Genomic DNA, 17,486 nt, shown 5'->3' with positions numbered 1-17,486 from the left:
TTAAAATTATTGTAAAAGAATTTTTATTCTATATACATAATATTTATATGATTAATCGTTGTCGCTAATAATATTATTCAAAGATATTTTAACGAAGTTTGTCAGTTACATTCCACTAGTTATTTATGTAAAAAAAAATTGAGTTTTGTGCCTAATATTTTTGTTCCTTCGTCGATTGCAGAAAGATTGTTGATTATAGTTGATTTTTTCATAAAAAATAAAGAGAGAAAAGAATCAGATTGTGGTTTAGTGATAAAAGAAACTTGTTTAAATTACAGAGAGAAAATGAAGCATTTTTATGCATAAAAATAGTAATATGGAAGTAATTTAGATGATAATCAATGTTCTAAATATATTTTTACTAAATAGTTTCCTAAAAAAAATTCATCAATAATTGATTTGTAAAAGAAGAAACTTAAAATTTTATTATTCTCATTAAAGAAGAATGATTCATTTCATTCTAAAAATGTTTGTCAAGAAAAAATATAAAAACGAACGATCATCTAAAAAAAATGAATTTTAAAAACAAAAGTTAAATTTTAGAAGGAATCGGAAATCCTTGAAAGTTTACTTTTAAACTGAAATGAACAAAAAAAAGTCCCCATGTGACACAAAATTAGATTACGAATTGATATATCTATTTACTATGTACACAATATTATTAATGTACGGTATTATTAAAAAATAGATTATAAGTCGATAAGAATGTGATAAACAATATTTTGTGAATGTGAGCATACTTTTAAAAAAATCATTGTTTCCATAGTTAAATGAAAGTTTTCCGCAAATTGTTCAAGCGAATTGCAAAAGTGAGAAATCTGAATGTTCTATCGTTCATAATGTTTACATAGTGATATTATTTTTTAACGTAATTATTAATTGTTCTTCGTCTAAAGAAAGCGAATTCCTTTAATTACATTAGAATTTCGATTGTCATAGTGTGTTAATTTTCGTCGTTTTTTTCAAAAACCTCAGATATTTCGTAAAAATGATCAACAAATTTTTTTTTATTAAACGAAATTTAAACTGAGTAAATGGTAATTAATAAAAATGAAAAAATCAAATTACGAAAATAAAGGACTAAATTTTCAAAATTTCGAACAAGAGTCCGATTTTAACTAACAGTCGCCTTTCGTTGATAAAATCTTTTTTCAATTGTCAGTTTAACATAATTCTATGAAATTTTCTTTGTGATATAATTTCATCTCGATTTAAATTTAAATATTAGAATATTTTATTATTTTGGTAATTGAATTAATATTTTATCAATGAAAGGCTTCGAAACATTCGTATTTCAATGATTTTCAAATCGTAGAATTTAAATACTATCAAAATTGTAAAATTCAAAATGGCGGATCCAATATGTCGAATTAATTTTTCAAATATTCGTTTAATCTATATTGATAATAATCGTTGTATTCCGATAATCTGTTCGCAGTTTAAAGTTAGTTGTTGTTTGCTTTTTTGTTTCCTAACTTTTTAAATAATTTTTCTTTTCAAATATTTTCAATTTTAAAATGAATGTATTAAAAATCATTGAATTCTTGCAAAGAAATTTGTCAAAAAATTTGAGAATAATTGAATTTCTTCGCAGAATATTATTATTTATAAAAATAATTGAATTCTCGAGAAAAAATTTATTCAAATTTTTAAAAATCCTAATTAAATTTGAAGAATTTGAAGAATTTTTTGGAATTTTTTTTAAATAATGTAGTCTCTATAAGAATTTTAATCGCAAATTTCTAAAGTAATTAAATACAATTTCTTTCAAGTTTTTAAAATAATCGTGTTTTTTAACAACTGAAATTAAACATTATTTATTTATTTTATTATTTTTTAATTATTGAATTTTATTGAAATTTTTAGAAAATAATAAAATTCTTCTGAGAATTTTATTACAATTTTACAAAATAATTTAATTCATTCAAAGAATTTTATTATAATATTGAAAATAATTCAATTCTTTCAAGGAATGGATACTATTTAAGGTTTTTATTAGAGTTTTTGTAAATAATTCAATTCATTTGAAAAAATTTCTTTGTGTTTTTTAAAATAATGTAGTTTCTTGAATAATTTCAATTGAAAAATTTTGAAAATAATTGAATTAAACAAAGAATTTTTTCAACATTTTAAAATAATTTTTGCCATGAATTTTATTTCAAAAAGATTTCTTGATAAAAATTTGTTTCAAATTTTTGAAAATAATTTAAATTCTGACAAGAATTCAATTATTTATGAAAAAAATTAAAACCCTCCGAAGAATTTTATTATTTAAGAAAATAATTGTAATCTTCAAAAGAATTTTACTTCTTATGAAAATAATTGAATTTTTAGGAAGATTTTTATTAAAATCTTTAAACATAATTGAAATCCTTCGAAGAATTCAATTATTTATGAAAAAAAATTAAAGTCCTCCGAAGAATTTTATTATTAATCAAAATAATAGAAATCTTCCAAAGAATTTTATTTTTTATGATGATAATTGAATTCTTGACAAGAATTTGTTTCAAATTTTTGAAAATAATTGAAATCCTCCGAAGAATTCAATTATTTACGAAAACATTGAATTCTGGACAAGAATTTGTTTCAAATTTTTGAAAATAATTCAAATCCTCCGAAGAATTTTATTATTTAAGAAAATAAATTTAAGAAAATAATTAAATTCTTTAAAAGAATTTTACTTTTTATGAAGATAATTGAATTTTTCGGAAGAATTTTATTAAAATTTTTGAACATAATTGAAATTCTTTGAGAAATTTTATTATTTATAAAAATAACTGAATTATTCCGAAGAATGTTTGTTATTTATGAGAATAATTGCATTCTTCCAAAGAATTGTACTCAAATTTTTGAAACTGTAAACAATACCTAATAATTAATTCTGTACTTAATAAGTGGATTTTTTAAATTTTGCGATTATGAAATTATTCAATAATTTATATTGGGAAATAAAAAATTTTGTAATTTGCATAATAATAATAAATTGAATTTGACGTTCCGCGCGCGTAACGTTTGCTAGTTTATATATAAACTCGATATTTTTATATTTTCGAGATAATTTAAAAATTCAATTGAAACACTGCTTCTAAATTAAGAATGATTTTAGTGTCTATTTCAAAGAGATATTAAGGTTTTGTGTAGAAAAAACCTACGTAAAGTAAACACATTTCTCCTGAATCGAGTTTCTAATGTACTTTTCTGTTCCTTGAAGAAAATTGTAAAGAGTTCTTTAAAAAATAAATTTTTCTTTGATTAGTTAAAAATTGAAATCATATTTTAAACTCATTTTCATTAATAATTTTTGAAAATTTTGATTTCATTCATTTTAATAAAATTTTAGACAAGTAATTAAACTTTTTGAAAAAAATTAATTTTAATCAAATTGAGAATTTCTTTAATACTAAAGAACTCTATTCCAATACTAGCCATAATAGAAATTAAGAAATGCACTTTCCTATATTTGGGAATTTTAATCTTGCATCGAGCTTGATTATAAACAATATATTATATATAAAAAATATTGAATGCTTTTGTTTGATATTTTGCGATTTATAAATTATAACAATCAAATTCTTGCAAATGAAACTTGTATGCTGAGATAATTGATCTCACAGCCTTCCATAATATTCAGCTCTGCCTTGATCCAATTATTTTGCTACTTTTATAACATTTAGCAATAAGTTAAAAGATTGAAACATACCTGAGAAGTGAATTTTTCTCAAACGAAGTTCCTCTCAGTTTTATAAAAATTATTCTTCAATATAATTTCCATTTGTTCAAAATATGAGATTTTCTCAAATGTTTTACTTTTCCTAATTTTTGATTTATTTTAATCTAACTTACCGAATATTTTAGTTTAATTTTTGCTTACGAAATTTTTAAATTTTATAGTTTTGTTTGTTTAAAAATTGTTGCCTAATTCATAATTTTGTTGCTCATCGTAGTTTATTATAAATTTATTTTATTTACATTAACTATATGTTCTCAATTATTAAAGAGAATCAAATGTTTAAAAATTCGCTTACGTAAAATAAAAAAGACTGACAGTAAATTTGAAAAATTTTAATTCTGTGAAATAAATAACAATTGTAAAAAATAAGAAATTGCTTGGATTAAAAATTTTAAGGTTTGAATTTAAAAAATTGGTAAAAATCACAGAAAAATATCCATGTAAAAACAATCTTTAGAAAAACCGCTAAATTATTCTAGGTAAAGATTTTGGTCAACTAAAAATTCGATGATTATAGAATATAATAATTGGAAAAAATAAAAATTTGTTAGTCAAATTAAAAGCGAAGCTCTTTAACCCAATAAAAATTACACTAAAATTCGTTTATTTTAAATGAAATAAGTCAAACACTAGGAAAATTATATTATAATATAAATTCTAATAATTTGTCAGTAGTTTAATCTTTTAAAATCGAACACTTTTTCCTTACCAGTGAAATTAGAGAAGAAAAGTAAGATAAAAATTTGCGTATAAAACATTTGCTAAAAGAAAATTAGGCCTCGTTTAAAAATGTTATTATGTAGTATGAAATTTGAGTGATGAATTGCGATTAAGAGATGTTTATCCTAGAAATAGCCGAAGAGATGAAATGAAAGTTTTTCGTGAACAAACGTAAAAGTCTCTTAAAGCTTATATTATAACTGTTTGTTACTGTAAGTGTTTGTTTAATAATTATTTATTTATTACTTCAATTATACAATTGATTCAATTTGTTGTACAAATTTGTAAAAATATTTCAAATTCAATTTTTAATAGCCAATAATTTAGTAATGCAGTATTGAACAAATTGTTCTTTAATTATAAAATTATACACTCATAAATCTAGTCTCTTATATTATACATAGATTTATTACCTTATTAATGATTGTAATACTAGCTACGCTTCTTAGTGCGTGAATAAGTATTCTGAGTTATTAATGATATAAAAAGAATTGTAAAATATTGAAAAATAAAATAAATTAGTCTACAAGGTGTTCTGAGCTTTATTTACACACATGAATTATGTTATGTCTGGAGCAAGAGCGAGGTTTTTAAACATTTCCTTGCACAAAAGGCAGCTTGGGCTCTTTTTACAGTTGGAGAACCTGTGACCGACTTTTAACGCACTTAACGGTGTTCGATGGTCTGTTAAACTAGATAATGTGCGACTAACAGTTATCACCCAACAAATACGGCACTGACCGATTTAAATGACGTGAAATTGGTAAACATTCCTTTTTTAACAAATTTTTCTCTCTTCACAGGCATTTTTTACAAAATCTGGCAACGTACATTTGTCACAAATGTTTTTAATTGTCTGAATTCAAAAGATTTTGTTAATCCATTCAGAAACGCAGTTGAAGGATTGGAATTACCATAGCAATGTAATGCGAATCATTTTAACAGCTGAGCCTTTACGCTCGCTGCATGCCTTCTACTGGCAAAAAGGCTGTAATACACGTCTTGCCGCCTATCATTACATTACTTTTGTAATTCCAATCCTTCAACTGCGTTTCTGAATGGATTAACAAAATCTTTTGAATTCAGACAATTAAAAACATTTGTGAAAATGTACGTTGTCAGATTTTGTAAAAAGTGCCTGTGAACAGTAGAGAAAAATTTGTTAGAAAATGAATGTTTACCAATTTCACGTCATTTAAAACAGGCAGTGCCGTTTTTCTTGGGCAATAATTGTAAGTCACACATAACCTACAAATTTTAGAGACCATCGAACGCTCTTAAAGCACGCAGTCGATCTGTCCTCCTTCTGGCATTTCACTCCAATATGGCCGTATCCCAAGCATCGATAAGACCGGACGACCATTACTTTTTTAATTGGGCAACACATAAAACCAATTTTTACGTGTCCCAATTTCTCCAGCCTGTTCGCCTCTTCTGGGTTAGCGACTACTACCGCGAGCCTCATCCCTAGGCGGTTGGGTCCTAAGACCATCACTCTCCTGCTTCCTGGCTTTCCCATCGCTTCAGACAACACTTGTTGCACCTCGGCTTCTTGGGTAAGGTAATCCAAATCACGGATCTCTGATCTTAATCAGAAGGTCTCCCTTCTTTGTAGCTTTTGCTGCTACTATTCTCGTATGGCAATCGTCCGGGTTTTGACCTCTTTGCGAAGTTTACCCAGATCGTCAGCATACGTTAATCCTTGACCGACTCGGATTAGAACTGCGGATCTTCTTGACCTCATTCTTTCCAATTGAGGAATCTTTGGATCTGGTACTTCCGTTTCCATTGGAGGAGCTTCCTCCTTTTTCCTCTTATCGATTTGGGTTCGAGTCTCCTCTGGACTGTCAGGGAGTATTTACACCTTCGGTAAAAATTTCCAGAACGGAAAATTTTTCATTGGAGTAAGAGAGACAGACTGTGTATCTGACTCTCTTACTCCAATGCAAATTTTCCGTTCTGGACAATTTTTACAGAAGGTGTAAACGTTCCATCACCCTCTCTCTTCCGTTTCTGAGCATCTCTTATGACGCTTTTGTACGGAAGCTTTTAAGCACCACCTAGTAAAACGAAGCAAGAAGTTGGTAATCAAGTGTTATCGGTCGATTTTGAAACATAGAAACGATAGAAACATCAGTGTTCTATAGTAAATATAACACGAAACAGCAGAATAAGAGGAAGGCACTCCACAGTTCCCGTGTTCCACTAAAACGTTCGTTCGGAAGGTAGGGGAAAGGTGTACGAGATGATCCCCCTAAGAGAAAAAACCTATTATTCAAAGAAAAATCAACATATTCGAGTTTTTTTTTGTACGCACTACTAGATAATTAATCTATCTAACTATTCTGATTTGAAATATTTGCAGCTAATTAATATTTTACTGTTAAATTTAATTTTTCTAAAACCTTACAAAAGGATCATCTTGGACACCGGGGTGTCCAAGATGATCCCCATAGTAGGGGCAAGATGATGCGTAGGGTTATCTTACCCCAATTATTGGAAAAAGAGTCTAAATTGAAGGAATAACAATGTATCCATGTTAAATATACTTTATTTAGGCCATAAACGCTTTTGACCACTCACCACGTTTCGTTTTCCTATTTTATAATTACGAGGCATTGTCTACAACGAGAAAATTAATAAAATAGATGTAGATATCAACTTTTTGTTTTAGGTAAGTTAGTTTTCATAATAAAAACATATAAGAAGCGAGAAAAATTGATTTTTTTATTAATACTACAAAATTCACATTGAGGTGAGATGAAATACATGGGAATCAGGGGGGATCATCTTGTACACCCATTGAGGGATCATCTTGCCCCAAATGCCACTATTTTGTAATTTCTTCGTAACTTAACCTACGAGCTCTGTTATTCCATAATACCAATCAGAACACTTAGTTGAAGATATACTGAAGCCGTGAGTACAAGAAACATGGAATTTCAGAATTTCAGCTACTACAACAAAAGTTATCTAAGCCCAAAATTAATCTTTCCTTAGATCAAAAGTATGAAGTTTTCATTTTTTCCAATAGAATTTTTTTAATGACGCGTGTTGTCATGACAGTTTGACTGATTCATAGGTATGTCATTGGCACATAGAGTTATTAGAATAGAGTGCGCAAGCGACCAAAATGTTTCTTAGGCGCATAGACGGAGACAGCCATACGAAAAGAAGACCCCTATCCTTTCTTTCTCTAATAACGCATGCGCGATAGTGAAACAGCTGATGCATCGAAACAACTGTTGCTTGCTTGCAATTATATTTTTCTTTTATTTACATGACAAATAAATAATTTAAAATAAATTTAAAATTAAAATAAAACATTTATAATATTTAAAACAATTTTTCATGCGATCTTTTTAGACAAAAACCTAACCAAAAACTTTCATTCTTGCACATGCGCCAATAAACAAGGTAAGAATAGGGGTCTACTTTCATGCTTTTGTCTCTTTCTATGCGCCTAAGAATGCCTCTCACGGTAAAAGGTATAACTCGCGCACTCTATTCTAATAACTCTATGCATTGGCAACGTATTACCGTATTTGCCTAAAAGGTGTCGCTAATAGGCTCTCCAAAATTCAAAAGGATCATCTTGCCCCAGGGGATCATCTCGTACACCTTTCCCCTAATGTTAATTTTTTAAGTAAAATAATAAATGTTTTAATTAAATTGATTATTTTAAAAATATTAATTGAATTTGAAGGTAAGTTTTATTTTGAATAGAAATTGCCTACGACATATATATATATATATATATATATATATATATATATATATATTTACTAGGGGGGCTTTGTCCCCCTGCGCGCTTCGCGCGCCAACCCCCTATCTCTATTTTTATATTTATTTTAATTTTTATAAACTTAAAGTAATTTTTTCTTAATATCAATGCATCTTAATAAATTGCATACAATACATGACAAAATACACATAGATTTTGACGTAATGTAACAATCGTTATGGACCTTTTTTATCTATATGTCAAAAATTAGATTAAACTTTGACATATATTTTGACCCATTTTAACCTATAGGTTAAAAAGGCGTAAAATTTTACATAGATTTTGACGTATCATAGATACGTTTATTGTCCTTTATTGGCCCTTTTTAAGTTGTAGTTAAATAAAAGTCAAATTACACATAGATTATGACGTAACTAAATGAGGTAGTACCCAGTAAAAAAAATTCGATACACGGACCGCGGAGTTCGTATACGAGCTCGGTAGCTCGTATGAGAAATATGAGAAATCTCTCATACGAGCCTTTTCCGTAATGAGAAGTGTATAGATGCTTGTATACGAGGTGACTTTTAAAGCATTTTTCTTAATATAACACTATTTTAAAGTAAATGTAGATAATAGAAATGAATTTTCAAAGTAAAACGAAGCTAAATTTATAACGGAAATGAAGTTTTAAGAAAAAAAGGATAATTTTGTTCAAAAAATTTATTCACACTGAAAAAGGTTAGAATTTGATAATTCCTTGTTAATCTAACTTACCGACATTAGATATTTCTCGGATGCGGTAAGCACGATTTTGTATTGGCGGTAGAATAAATAAGTTTTTCTTCATTGCTAATTAATAATATATTATTATTTATTTATTAAATAAATGTTCATATAAAATAATTAAATTTAATACAAAATCGTGCTTACCGCATCTGAGAAATATCTAATGTCGGTAAGTTAGAGTAACAAGGAATTATCAAATTCTAACCTTTTTTCAGTGTGAATAAATTCTTTGAACAAAATTATCCTTTTTTTCTTAAAACTTCATTTCCTTTATAAATTTAGCTTTGTTTTAATTTGAAAATTCATTTCTATTATCTACATTTACTTTAAATTAGTGTTATATTAAGAAAAATGCTTTAAAAGTCACCTCGTATACAAGCATCTATACACTTCTCATTACGGAAAAGGCTCGTATGAGAGATTTCTCATATTTCTCATACGAGCTACCGAGCTCGTATACGAACTCCGCGGTCCGTGTATCGAATTTTTTTTACTGGGTAAAAATAAAACGTCAAAATTAGGTCAAAATGATAGGTGTAAGAGCAAACACAATTTTAAAATTACCTTACATTGTGAGGTCAGATGGCAAACTTCACCTCATCATTAAGTCTGCGCGCGGAAATTGTTTGACAAATTTTGACGTCTATGTCAAAGTTGCCCTCAAACGACCTAAATTTTGAGGGTAGCGGGAATTGTTTGTCAATTTTTGATGCGTAGGTCAAAACTGCCCTCAAAATTGACCTATATTAATGTAATGTGAGGCCTATTTTTGACCTATAGGTCAAAAAATAGGTCAATTTTGACATAAGTTTTGACGGCCTCTTTGGGTAGGGCGCCCTTACAGAATCTTTAAACAGCGGCGGCGATATCTTTTTGTAATATCAGGCAAATTTTTATCTTTCGATAATTCATATAAGTGACGATATTTCAAAACATAAGGATTTTTGTTCATAATTTTTGTTAAAATTTCAATATGACTTTTAACTAATTTTTTATTATTTTTCAACCTTTCATCAGTAGCATCAATATCGTCATAAATGTAAATCTGACCTAATACTGGAGATTCACCTTTTTTAGATATTAATGAATTGGAAATAGTGTGACATACTTGTCCTTGAACTTTTAAATTATATACACCTTTTTCAAATTCATTTCTAACATTAGCATTAAAACTTACAAAAGAAAATTTACTATTATAGTAGCGTATTAAATTCCGAAATTTAGAATCATACAATAATTTTTTTAACTGTTTATCATAAGGCTTTATGGGAGGCCTTTTTATTTTCCCATTGTGACAACTCCCAGTAAACGAAAACTAATTGAAATGAATTAAAAAGAATTCACAAAGAGCTTTCGTGAATCCCGCTTTGTGACAAATACGAATTGGAGCCATGATGCAATTTTCCTGAATTCGTGAAACTGTATTGAACTTCCGAACCTTCTATCCGTACCAATTCACTGGACAAGTTTTGAGCCTTTAATTTTTTTCAATTCGTTAGCACGAATTCAATGCATTCCTTGGCCATTTCTTTCGAATGCGAATTCGTTTGGACAAATTGGTACATATTGAATTAAATTCAATTGAATATACAAAGAGCTTGAGTGAATCCCGCTTTGTGACAAATACGAATTGGAGCCTACCAAAAATGTTAATTCGTTTCAATTCATTTGAATTAGTTTTTTTTTACTGGGCTCTTAAAAGAAAATTCTACTGACCAAAATAAAGCTGAACAATGTGGACACTCATAATCCATATTGCCAAAATTTATATACTTTAAATTTTGATAACTATTTGAAGTTTTATATTTTTTACCAATTGTCTGATTTCTTCTTCTTTTATTAATTCGATCTATAGTCATATGAATTACTCTATCCTTTTCGCGCTTCTTTTTTAATCTTTTTTCCGACATACCTGTAATACAATCATATTTTCTTTTTTTCTGAATCTGTTCATTAGTTAAATTTGTTATTTTTCTGTTTCTTTCACAAATTTTTTCCTTATTTTCCTGATAATACTTTAAATTTTGTAATTTTTTAACTTCCTTTTTTTCCAATTTTCTTTTTTTTGGAACTTGTTCCATAATTATTTCAACAGTCTTTCTTTTTGTTTCAACCGGTTTTTCTATCAATTTTTCTTGTTCCATCATTACTTCAACATTCTTTTTTTTGTTTCAACTTGCTTTTCTATGAATTTTTCTTGTTCCATAATTACTTCAACATTCTTTCTTTTTGTTTCAACTTGCTTTTCTATCAATTTTTCTTCACCTTGTATCACCTTATTTGTTTCGTTCCTACATTCCAAAATATCATAATGTCCACTGTCAAGAGATCCAGAAAGTAATAATACCAATTTATTACTACTGTTACTCCATCCATATTCTTTGACATTATGAACTATATTATGATGAACAAATAAATTATTTGTATTATAAATAGAGACAAAAGCCTGAATTTCTACCTCCCCACCAAAAACACTATTTTTTGACATTAGATTACGATATGAATTTTTATCAACAATAATTTGGTTATAAGATTTATCTCCTATAATAAAATTTTCAAACAAAAGCCAATTACTTAAAATATAATTTACAATTTTAATTCGAACTTTTTTATGTTCTTCTTGATTATTATATAAGAAAAAAGAAAAAGATCTAAACAAACAGTTTCCATCTGGTTTAATATGAACTTTAATATTCATTTTATGAATAAATAATTTAATTTTAAATTAAATAAACAATATGGAATAGTTTTTAGAAAATATTACTGACCTTCATATTTATAACAATACTCACACACACACAAAAATTATAATGGTAAATGATGAATAAAATGCGAAAAGGATAACAATTCGGATTATTTTTTCAAGATATTCTTTCCAATTAATTTCGAATAATAATCTAAAAATATATTTTTAAAACGTCAATTTGAAACAATTTGTCATTGGTTAATTGTTGTTACAATCGAATATAATATTAATAATTGAAAAATAATGTTGATAATTCACGATGTTATTTCCAAATTCTATTGAATAAAAATTTGTATAATTTTCTGTTTAAAATTTTTTTCAATTTAACATATTTCCACATTCTCATTTTTAAATTTCAATTTTCAAATTCAAATCCTCAATAAAAAACATCAACACTTCCAATTTTGATATGGAGAGAACCTTTAAATTCTAAATTGTCAAATTCAAAACAATTCAATAATAAATGTGAAGTTGTCTATTTATAGTGAAGTTGTCTGTTCATAGTAAAGTTAATTTGTTTATATTTAATTTTTTTTCTTAGACATTAACTAATCGTCAAAATTAAAAGTTAAAAAGTTCTTAAGTAAAAATGTCAAAAAAAAAGAAACTACAATTCTGATAGTATTTAGAATAATAATAAAAAGAAAATTAAGATAGATGAAAAAATTGATTTCACATCATCCAATTTTTTGCAACAAAAAGTTAAGGTTGGAGATAAGTTCGTGTGAGTTGTACAATATTTTTGTTTACTAAATTAATTTATTTATCTACTATTTTAATTAATATTTAATACTATTTTATTATTATATCATTATTATAAGATCTGTCGTGGGTTATGTAGAAAGTATAAATGAAATAAAAGAATATAAATCAAAAGAAGATTATAAACTATTTAAATTTATTTTGAATAACAATGATAATTGTCGTATATCATGTTTATCGTGGAATAACAATGCTTCGAAATTTTCAAATCTTATCAATGAAAATCAAGTAATGAATACAATGCTTAAATTAACTAATTTATTCAATATGTTTATTTAATACAATTTTATTTATTTATTTCATTAATTATTATTAATTTCATTTTATAATTTATAATTATTTATTTATTTATTATATTTATTTTATTTATTTTATTAGTTTATTTATTACAATTTTATTATATTATATATTTTATTTATTATTTATTTATAATTATTTTTATTTATAATATTATTTAATATTCTTTTTATTTATAATTTTATTATTCTTATAAAGAAACTTCTTCTACAAAATATGACGGCAAAAAATCCATCAAATTTTAATGATGCTAACATGGCCTACGAATTACTATTAAACACTTATTCGAAATTAACATATTTGGGAACATTTGATATTTTAAAAGAGGAAAAACAAATACTTGAAATAGAATTTAATAAAAATAATGTACTGAGCAGTACAGGATATATTAGTATGTACTATTTTGATGTTTAATATAAAATTAGTATAAAAATTATTCGACTCTACAATTTATATATACGAATTACTTCTTACAGAAATAGAAGGTTACTTAAGAGATGATTTTGTTCCAATAAAAGTTAATTCAAATATTTATTTTGGAAGTATAACAAATGGTGAACATAAAATTATTATTACAATTCAAAATTTTTCCGGGCAACAAATCTATCAAGAGGGACAAAAACTTCGAATTATGCGATGGGACAATTATTTGATAATGGTATTATCAATGCCGAACAATTTTTTTAAGTTAAAAAGGAAAAGATAAATTTAAACAATTAATTGATTTACAAATTTTATAGATGTGGATTTTAGTATTAGGATACAGGTCAGAAATGAAAAACACATTACAATACTTTCTAATGAGCCACCCATGTCTTTAAACCTTTTATTGGAAGGAGGAGAATTAATTTATAGAAATTGTGATGAGAAATGATGTTTAGTTGATGGAACATATTTATTCTTTAAAAATTTTCTAATTAATTTCTTTTTATTTAAATTTTTAGTTATAATATATCTTGGAAACAAATTTGCTGAAATAAATAATTTTAATAAATATTAACGGAGGATATTTATTTATTGTTAACAATAAATAACTTATTTTTGTAAATGGAAGGAGAGAGAATTTTACTAAAAGGAGGAAAATTAATTTATAGAAATTTTGATGAGAAATGATGTTTAGTTGATGGAACATATTTATTCTTTAAAAATTTTCTAATTAATTTCTTTTTATTTAAATTTTTAGTTATAATATATCTTGGAAACAAATTTGCTGAAATAAATAATTTTAATAAATATTAACGGAGGATGTTTATTTATTGTTAACAATAAATAACTTATTTTTGTAAATATAGTCTAAAATTTATTTTAATTTGTAATATAAAGTAGATTTTGAAAAATATGGCAGGTAAGTTACGATCTAATTTAAATTTCGATACTAACAGGAGATTTTTCTGAACAATTTTTAATTGGAAGGAGGAAAATTAATTTACAGAAATTTCTTTTTATTTAGATTTTGAGTTAAAACATTCGTTACTTCTCCTTTACTTTTTGTAAATTTAAATTAAAATTATTATTAAAATTATTACGTCTGTGACCGCAATAACTTTTGACCTAATTTAGGTCAACCCTTGACCTGATTTTGAGGTTGGAAGGAGGAGAATTAATTTACAGAAATTTTGATTAGAAATGATTTTTAATTGATTAAATTGTAATATTTGAAATCAGGTCCGACATGAATAATTTCTTTTTATTTAAATTTTGAGTTAAAACATTCGTTACTTCCCCTTTACTTTTTGTAAATTTAAATTAAAATTATTATTAAAATTATACGTCTGTGACCGCAATAACTTTTGACCTAATTTAGGTCAACCCTTGACCTGATTTTGAGGTTATGTTTGCCCCTTGGCGTACGTCTATGACCTGAAGCCAACTTCAGAGCGATGATCCTTGACCTGATTTTGAGGTTATATTTACCCCTTGGCCTACGTCTATGACCTGAAGCCAACTTCAGAGCGATGATCCTTGACCTGATTTTGAGGTTATGCTTACCCCGTGGCCTACGTCTATGACCTGAAGCCAACTTCAGAGCGATGATCCTTGACCTAATTTTGAGGTTATGTTTACCCCTTGGCCTACATCTATGACCTGAAGCCAACTTCAGAGCGATGACCCTTGACCTGATTTTGAGGTTATGTTTACCCCTTGATCTAGGTCTATGACCTGAGGCTAACTTCAGAGCGATGACCCTTGACCTGATTTTGAGGTTATGTTTACTCCTTGACCTACGTCTATGACTTGAAGCCAACTTCAGAGCGATTACTTTTGACCTTCGATCTTTGACCATTTGTGGCCAACTTCAGGGCACTGAATCCGGCGGCGAAATCTTTTTATAATATAGAGAGATATACACGGAGAGAAGAGTTACAGTGATGGCTACTGAACGCGTTTAGTAGGCAAATATATTGTCAGAACAACTTTAATTGCAGTCGCTATTACTAAACGGCGTTCAGTTCGTTATAGTTCGAATTACTAAACAGTTCTTTTGGCAGCACTACCGTTTGTGTCAATGCAACTGTTCCGTTCCCCCACTTTACCAGTTTATCAAAATGGCTGACATTTATGTGCGCTTGAGATGTTTTCATAAGTAAATTTAGGTTTAAAAGTTATCTCATGAGTGTGGAAAATTTATTATGTGACTGGGGATTTTCCACTTACGTGGAAAAATTTAAAGGTAAGTTTGTTTTACCCAATTAATAAATTCAAAACAATATATTGCAATTAAATGATTCGTAGACCAAAGAAATCTTACGTCTTGTATAGGGTTATGTATATCTGTACACGTGAATACGGCCGGCTTTGGACAATAATTTTTCATCACAGGAAATATATTTTCCATTTCAGTATATTCTCTCTTTCAAGTTTTATGCGTAGAATCTCTGTGCGTCGTGAACGTTTAGCACAGTATATTTCGTTGAAACCTCATGTTCACGTGGTGTTTTTAATGAACAAAATATTTGTTTTTAGTCGAGTTAATTTTACAATTTTCACATACAAGCCGTAAGTTTTAAATGGATTAAGGTTTAATTTATTAATTTATGAAAAGGAAATAAGATAAAACGTATAAAAACAAACAATATTAAAAGTAGATTTTTTCCTAACCTCAAATTCTATGATAATAATTATAACACAATTATTAAATGTTTACATTTAAAGAAATACAATTAAATAAAATTTGCATATTGCAGAACACAAGATTGATATAATAGCTCTAAAGTAATGGTTTTCTACTTATTTAAAAAAAACTGCAAACGAAAACCACGGAACAGGTTATGTTTACTGTATTCACAACAAAGGCGGCCATTCTAACATTTTGATAGTTTTAACAGTTGGCGCTACTGGACAGTTGATTTGTCACAGCCACTGAACGGCTGTTTAGTAAATCCCACTGTTAAATCGGTCCGTCGAAAATCGACTATACTGTTTAGTGATCACAAACACCACGAGAGTCGCCATCACTATCCAGTTCTCTCCGTGTAAGATTCCTGACCGCATCAAAACGTCTACTTGAAATAGCAATCAACCTCTGTTAACATTACCTTTTTTTCCAGAAAATAAAATTTGCGTAGCGTCCGCTTTCAAATGTTATCTGCGTAAAACAGAAAAACTTCGAGGCTCTGAAAAGAAACTTTTTATTTTTTCATAAAAAACCTGACAAACGTGTAACGTCACATACATTAAATAAGTCGTTGGGTGAAACAAGAAATATCAGCGTGGGTAATAGTTTTCATCAGTCTTTTCCTCTCACAGCACTCGACACGTGTCTACTTTCGCCGCCAAAAGATTAGGAGTTGACCTCGATATCATTCGCAAAACCGCAGGTTGGAACGAGAATTCTAAAACCTTTGCAGCCAATAACACAGCCCCACAAAAAAGTGTCATGTAGTTTTGACCGGAATACCCTAGCCCTATGTATTTTGATGCGCTGAACACGAATCCGAAGTCCGTTTTGCTCCATCACGTCAGGATTTTTTTCTAACCTCAAAAAACATGTCAGATTTTGAGAGGAACGCGATTTTTTTATGTTAATGGATTTACTTCAAACTTGGAATCTGGGGGTTTTTTAGGTCGCTCATTACGAATCTGAAGTTAAATTTTCAAAATTCAAAATGGCGGATCCAATATGGTGGACGAGTTTTGAAAAAAATTTAACCCTTTGTGTCATGATGGGTCTCTCAGTGACCCACTTACATTTTACTATTTTTTAAATATTTAAATTGCTTTTTTATCAATATATGATGGATTTTCTTTTTATTTAGAGCATTATATAGACATAAACAATTTCAAAAATAGTTGAACAGTTGTTGAATGTTAATAACAAAACTATTGTTAAATAAAAATTAGTTAAAATACGTACTAATTTAAAAAAAATTCATTTTTTACTTATGGCCTAAGAAATTCAAGGTGCAAATTTTTTTGTATATTCAGAACATGTAATACCACTTAAAAACATTAATTTAAGAATTTTCCGACATATTTATTTTTAAATAATAGTATATTACGATACTAGGCCAGAAAGTTAAATTTCCTGGCCGGCGTGATATATATATATCACTTTATATATCACGCTCGCTAGGTTATCCAAATTTCTGGCCGTGTGTCGTATACAATTTTTCTACATCCAATCAGAGCGCTCGTTGGGTCTGTCGAGCCGGCCACAAAAGTCGCTATTCCCGGAGCCAAATCAGACCGGGAAGACAGTACTTTCGGCAAAGGGATAC

The sequence above is a fragment of the Leptopilina heterotoma genome, unplaced genomic scaffold (genome assembly GCF_015476425.1).
Source record: "Leptopilina heterotoma isolate Lh14 unplaced genomic scaffold, ASM1547642v1 Lhet_66, whole genome shotgun sequence".
Lineage (NCBI taxonomy): Eukaryota > Metazoa > Arthropoda > Insecta > Hymenoptera > Figitidae > Leptopilina > Leptopilina heterotoma.
Note: the sequence above shows the minus strand (reverse complement) of the source record.